Source organism: Hibiscus syriacus, unplaced genomic scaffold (assembly GCF_006381635.1).
Source record: "Hibiscus syriacus cultivar Baekdansim isolate YM2019G1 unplaced genomic scaffold, ASM638163v2 tig00000991_pilon, whole genome shotgun sequence".
Taxonomy (NCBI): domain Eukaryota; kingdom Viridiplantae; phylum Streptophyta; class Magnoliopsida; order Malvales; family Malvaceae; genus Hibiscus; species Hibiscus syriacus.
The window spans coordinates 1579342-1586329 of NW_024061840.1; the positions used below are offsets into that span (position 1 = coordinate 1579342).

At 36.1% G+C, this 6988-nt stretch overlaps 1 long non-coding RNA gene across 1 annotated transcript; it reads right to left on the reverse strand.

The window, feature by feature from the left end:
* Positions 1-216: 216 nt before the first annotated feature.
* On the reverse strand, positions 217-1575 carry LOC120119028. The gene is made up of 3 exons (XR_005515808.1): positions 701-1575; positions 514-619; positions 217-405 (listed from the first exon to the last, which is right to left on the reverse strand). It is a non-coding gene; the product is annotated as an uncharacterized LOC120119028 (long non-coding RNA).
* Between the last annotated feature and the right edge of the window lie 5413 nt (positions 1576-6988).

Genomic DNA, 6988 nt, shown 5'->3' on the forward strand with positions numbered 1-6988 from the left:
TAATTTGTGCATCTTTAGGGCATTCGGTTGATATGTAAAACCAATTAAGTGGGGTTTTATTGTACTGCCCTTTGATCCAAGCTCAACCACTTAAACAAAAGGTTGACCCGGAAATTGGAAGTAAAATTGGTATCTATAGGATAAATTATTTAATTCTATATAAAGGTTTTTAGAGTAATCACACAGCATGAGAAAGATATTAAAACATGGCTTAAAACATAATTATGAAAAAAAAACTTGAATATGATTTATGAACTAAATTAAATACATTTGTAACCAATTCACATTTGGATGACCGTATATGTGAATTTTCTCTTCTGGGAGCTTTCTTGTTTCTGGCTATTGTGTCACCTCCTCAAGCGAAGTTTCTGCCCGTCACCGTGGTGACTATGGCGGAGAAAATGTCTGAAGAAAATAGCAAGAGAAACAAACGGGTTAGGCCTGATAGAGATGAAGCAGATCAAGATGAAGAAATTAGACCGAGATCTTGGAGAGATACAGTTGTAGACTCACCTATTTTTTTCTGGAATCTTTCAAAACTCCAAAAAAATAGAGGAGGAAGTAGATTCTGATGAAAAAAATGAGATGGAAGAAGATGAAATTCCCACAATCAAGACACCTACAGAAACAAAAAGAAAGGATTAGAAAACCTTGGAGGAAAGCTTTAACCATAAAGCTTCTGGGCAGATTGGTAGCCTACAAAACACTAATCAGTAGAATAACTTCCATGTGGAAACTAGAAGGTGATTTTGATTGCATCGATCTTGGCAGTGGGTTCTACGTTGTTAAGCTTCAAAACATGAATGACAGGCTGAAAGTCCTGACGGAGGGTCCGTGAAAGATAATGGACCATTACTTAAAGGTCCAAAAATGGCGTCCACATTTCTTAACCAATAGTGCCAGGATTCAGTCTACTGCCATTTGGGTTCACATTCCGGGTCTCCCAATGGAATACTTTGATGAGGGTATATTGGTTAACATCGGGAAAATGATAGGCACTTCGATAAAGATCAACTATAGAACAACTTGGTCAACAAGAGGAAAATTTGATAGAATATGCGTGGAGGTCGATTTAAGCAAACTGTTACTTTCCAAGATCCGTATTGGTAACACTATCTTTAGTATCGAATACGAAGGTGTTCTTTTGGTCTACTTTAATTGCGGAATGGTGGGACACAGAACAACACTGTGCATACTAAAAAGTCAAGAAAATGTCGAAGCTGAATGCCAAACAGATGACAAATTAAACTCGGAGAATGAATTGACTCAACCTAATCAAGAAAGGGAGGATGTCCAGGAAGACCCACACCTCAAAATAAGGAACCTGAAAAAAGATCTGAAGCCGAAAGTGAAAAATTTAGGCTATGGATGCTAGTCCAGAGAAGGCAACGTTTTAATCATGGTAATCCTAAAAATCAGGATGAAAAGAGAAAGGGGAATCAGGATGGCAACAGATTTCAGGTGTTTGGGAATGAAGAAGAAACGGAGGGAATAGATGTTGTAAATCAAGCTGTCTTAAGGAAACAAAACCCAGGGAAATCTCAGTCAAACAAGCTTCGTGAGGAAATCAAAAGAGACAAAGGGACTAAAATAAAAATAAAAATAAAAAAGAGAAGAGTTTGGGGAAACTCCCACTACAATCAGAACAAAGAGATAGCCAACCCAGCAAAACGAATAATGACAAGTTCAAAAAAGAGTGTTTCAATTAGAAGAAATATACCAGAAGACCAAACCGCTTCAACAGAAGGTACTTCAAAAGAGTTTTCTTGCACGGAGGAAATGAGAGTGAACCCTGTGGAAACTCGTGTAAAAAATAATACTATTCACATTACTGAAGTGACCGAATTACATAGAACGGATCAGGTTATAATGGGCAACACTGTCAATTTAGAGGAATACAACTCTATTGATAAGGGTAACGCGACCAGAATAGATTATTCCTTATGAAAGCGATATCTTGGAACTGTAGAGGGGCAGGAAACCTAAATTTATAAGGAATGTCTTCGATTTGGTGAGAGAAGAACTGTGCCTCCTTGAAACAAAGTCTGACGCTGGTATGTTCAATAAAATTTGCAAAAGGCTAAAATTCAATTAGTTTTTCGAAGGCCCTGCTAATGGGTTCAAAGGTGGTCTTATTTTAATATGGAATTCTAGTCTTATGGACGTTACGGTGAGTTATAGTACTGACCAGGCTATCCATTGTGACCTTAAATAGGACGATAAAACTTGGCTGCTGAGTTTTGTCTACATCCAACCTTACTCAAGGAAAAGGGAAGATTGTTGGGAGGATCTGAGTAACTACTCTCATACCATGGACAAACCCTGGGTTGTCATAGGTGATTTTAACAATATTGCTTCTCTCGATGAAAGAGAAGGAAGTCAATCTAACCGTGTGATCAAATTATGAAATTCATAAATATTGGAATTGATGCAATCTTACGGACGCGGGTTGGGTTGGAAATAAATTCACTTGGGTGAGAATTAGACATTGAAATACTATTCTTCAAGAAAGATTGGACAGAACTCTACACAATGCCAAAGCTATTGACCTCTTTCCTAATATGCATTCATTCACTCTTAGGAGACGCTACTCAGACCACCATCCGATTCTCCTAAACACCAATATGGTTTACCCGATGGACAAGGAAAGGAGACCCTTTAGATTTGAAGCCATGTGGCTTTCACATGCAGATTTCAAAGATGTGTTCAATAGAGCCTGGAATGGAAAAAGAACTTCCCTCCCGGAAACTATAAAGGAAACGAAAAAAGTTCTGATTTGAAAAAAGGATTTTTTAAAAAATCTTCAAACGAAAGAGAAGGAATTCAAAATTCCCCAAATTACTTTCATTCGACTCGCCTACAGAGGATTGAAAAAGAGCTGATGGAAGAATAACTGAAAGCTTTAACCCAAGAGGAAATTTTTTGGCTTCAAAAGTGTAGATTGTGTTGGATTTTAAAGGGAGAGACAAATACAAAAAATTTCCATATCACGACAAAGATCAGACGAAAAAACAACATAATCTCGGGACTCTATATGGGTGATTCGTGGATTATTGATAAAGCAACTCTTGAGAGACATGTAGTTGATTATTATAAAAATCTCTTCGTTAGAAAAGATGGGGAAGAATTGCAAAAGGAGTATAATAAGTTCCTGCCCAAAATTTCCAGCATAGTAGAAAACGACCTCTCCAAAGAGGTGACGTTGAAAGAAGTAAAGAAGGCTCCTTTTAACATGAAGAATCTAAAAGCTTCAGGACCAGATGGGATACAACCTATTTTCTACGAAAGACATTAGGAAACTGTCAAAGACACTTCTTCTGTTCATAAGGAATTCCATGGCCACGAAGAGAGTTGAAGATTGTATCTTTAAAGTAAATTTGGCTCTTATTCCAAAAACTAATAATGCTAATAGGATTACTCTTTTCCGTCCCATTAGTCTGTTTAAAACTTCTTACAAAATTCAATTGTTTTGTGTTTTAATTTGGTTAGATTGTTTAGGTATACAAAATTGAGAGGATATTATAGGTATAAAATTGTAGACACCATCTTTCGTCCCTATATAAATAATTATATGATTATATTATATATATTATATAATTTATATGTTATTTATATATTTTTTCTCTTTTTATTTTACAGGCCCAAATAAAAATAAAATCCATTACAAAACCAAACCTAAGTACAACAATGATCCAACAAAAGCCAAAACACGCAGCTCATAACCCGTTGGAACGAAACCCAGTCCAGGACCCGAACCGACCAATCTTCTACCGGATACAAACTAGGGTTTTCCAACCCCAACTCCAGCTTCCATCAGCGCCGTATCACTCACCCAGCAGCCGCCTCAACTGCCTGGTTAAGCCACGTCCGAGTTATCTGTCGATTCTCTCGGCACCAACACCCACAAAGCAACAAACAATAGATTTAGAGTTTCACTCGGGATCAAACTCCCTGAAATAGGGCTTCATAAATGCTATAAATACATGTACAAGATTACATTCGAAATACACTCGAATATTGCACTAAAAATCACACAAAATACAAGAGAACTGTAAGAGCATTCGAAGCATTTTTCGAAAAGAAATACAAGGTAAAAATCTTACCTTTTCGTCGTTTGTTGCTTGCATGTGACCCGGTGTTGTTTTATTTTCTTCGTTTCGAAACGCAGATGAGAAATGGGGGAAAGTTTCGAAAGATCTTTTCTAGATCTACTCTCCCAAGAGGTGTTTTTGAGAAATTGTTCGGATTTTCAGATTGTGGGTGGAAAATGCTTTTTAAAAATGTAATTTTTTGTGGGCCAACGTCGATGAGTGGTGGCCGGCGAGTCGGTGGCCACCGATTTCTGGAAACACCACGATCGTGTTCTTCCTTGAGGGAATAACACTTGAGAGAAAAGCTTTGAATGGGGGGTTTATGTTTTAAAATGAAAAAAATGAAATTTTTTAGGCCAAAGTTTGACCTTTATATCGACCCGTGACCCGACCCATAGATATACTAGATCCACGTGTTTTTAAAAGGGGAAATCTTGTTTTTAGTCCCTCGTTTTCTTTTGGGATCTCATTCTGCCCCTAAATCAATTTTAATTTCCAATTGCTTCGAAATTTACCCCTTGATTTGTTTTTTCTTTCGATTCGGTCCTTTTACGATTATTTTTTATTATTGTTTATTTTATTTTTATTGTTTATTTTATTTCTTATTTTTTTCTCTAATATTTTATTTATATGTTTATATATATATATATTACTTTTCTTATTTGTTTTTACCTAGTATTTTATATATATATTTATTATTGTTTTATTATTATTTTTACTTGTTTTATTAGACATTAAATTATATATATATATATATTATTTTTTTCTTTATTTTCTTTTACCTTGTTTGTTTAATTTTTGTTTTTGTTTTTTTATTTTATTTAATTCCATTTTTTCTTTTCTTTTTCTTTTTATTTATGTTACCATTTTATTTTAATTTATTTATTTTTATTCTTAGTTATTTTATTATTTTTTTTATTTTGTTCATTATTTTTAATATTTACATTCTTTCTATCTTAATTCGATTTTGTACTTTACTACATTTCTATCTTTTTAAGGATACACTTTAAAAACCGATTGGAGGTAAGTAATCAGGATAAACTGTTACCTTTTAATTTAACTTTCAATTTTCTTAATTAAAGACAACTGAAAATTAATTAGTACCGAAAGGGCATTTCAAGGATGCTAACCCTTCCTTGACTATAACCGACTCCCGAATCCTACACATCTTTTGTAAAACGCATATCAAGTAAGATGGTATCCGATCAACCTAATTTTTGTCGAAAAATAAATAATTGATGGTGACTCTAACGTTTTTTAAGTCAAAGACCAATTTCGGGCCCACCCGAAAGACAGTCGCGATAGTTTAGCGACTCTGCTGGGGAAGTTGGTAAGTGAGTCAGACTAAGGTAATTTCCAGTTGTATTTTTAATGAAAATGGTAAGTTTAAATTATAAGGTAACTTTTCGATCCTTATTACTTACTTTTGATTATTTTTTTCAAATAAATAGTTGTACTGACAGTTTTTAAGTAGGGGTGAAAGTGGCACTCTCATGAGAATTTATTCTCCGTATGGGCATAGCAAGTAACCTTCGGGATTCATATACCTTATGCCTTCTTGTGAATTTATTCATCGTATGGGCATAAGGGAATGTTTCCTCTTGAGTTTAACTTAGTCCACATAAGCTTAAAATGGACTTAGGACTAAGGGTCTGGCAAGCTCAAGGGGGCACCAACAAGGAGAACTCGGGTACCTTTTTTAGAACCTAAACCGGAAGACTATGAAGAATTAGAGCCTACACCAAAACCCCATTTCAAAACCTAGGATATTTTTTTACCCTAACCATGCAGTTTGCTTTTCTTTCTACCTTTTTACTTTCATTATTATTATTCTTATTTTACTAACTTTTTGCTTTCGTGTTTGTCATTTTTAGCATTTGCATCATAAAAAGAGTCTATTGATCCCTAAAAAGGTATTTATTACACACAAATAATCTGAATTAATGGACAAAAGGGTTGTAATGCAAGAGATAAAAAACATTGAGGTACAACTATGGTCCGAGAAGACTCAGAAAGAGAAGGGAGACAATCTTCAGGGAAGCTATGTGTCAGAACTGGTTAGCTATGCCTCTGTCAGCCTAAAGCAGAACGATGTCCAAGAGCTACGGAACATTTGGGACAGTTGGAAGAGTGACCGGAAACAAAAGTTCAGCCAACGGTACGGTGATATTGCACTCTTGTTTTATGTAAAGACTGATGAGCCCTTAATCAGAGCATTGGTTCAATTCTGGAACACGGGGTACATCTGCTTCATCTTTAACCGAGAGGACATAGTGCCCACGATCGAAGAGTATACTACACTACTACACTGTGAAAACATTATATTAGAGCGAGCCTATATCAAGCATATCAAAAGTCAGCCTTTCAAAAACGGGTTGGAAAAAGTTACAGGAGTAGACGAGAAATGGGTAACTGACCGGACTCAACGCAGAGGCACCGGGGAAGGAATTTTTTGGTATGATATCAAGCAACTGATGAAGAATAACCCTAATGAATGGAAGGCTATAGATATTTTTGCACTGGGTCTTTACGGTTTGATTATCTTCCCGAAGACTTTGGGTGCATTGATACAGCTGTGGCGGAACTGTTTGAACAACTCCCGAGGTGAGTAAATCCAGCATCGACAATCTTAGCTGAGACCTTATGCTCTCTCAACCATTGCAGAAGAACTGACCGAGGAAGGTTCATTGGGTGTGCTCAGCTTCTCCAAGTATGGATTCACAACTATTTCTGGAAAACTAACGGGATTGGCTACCACCGATTCAATACCACTTATTCACCTTTGGGGTAATTCATCATTCTGAAGTGGCACGAGGGTGCCTCGAAAGAAAAATGGATGAAAGTCTTCACACATATTCAGGACCGGGACCTAGAGAGCCCCTTGGTTGATCCACAGT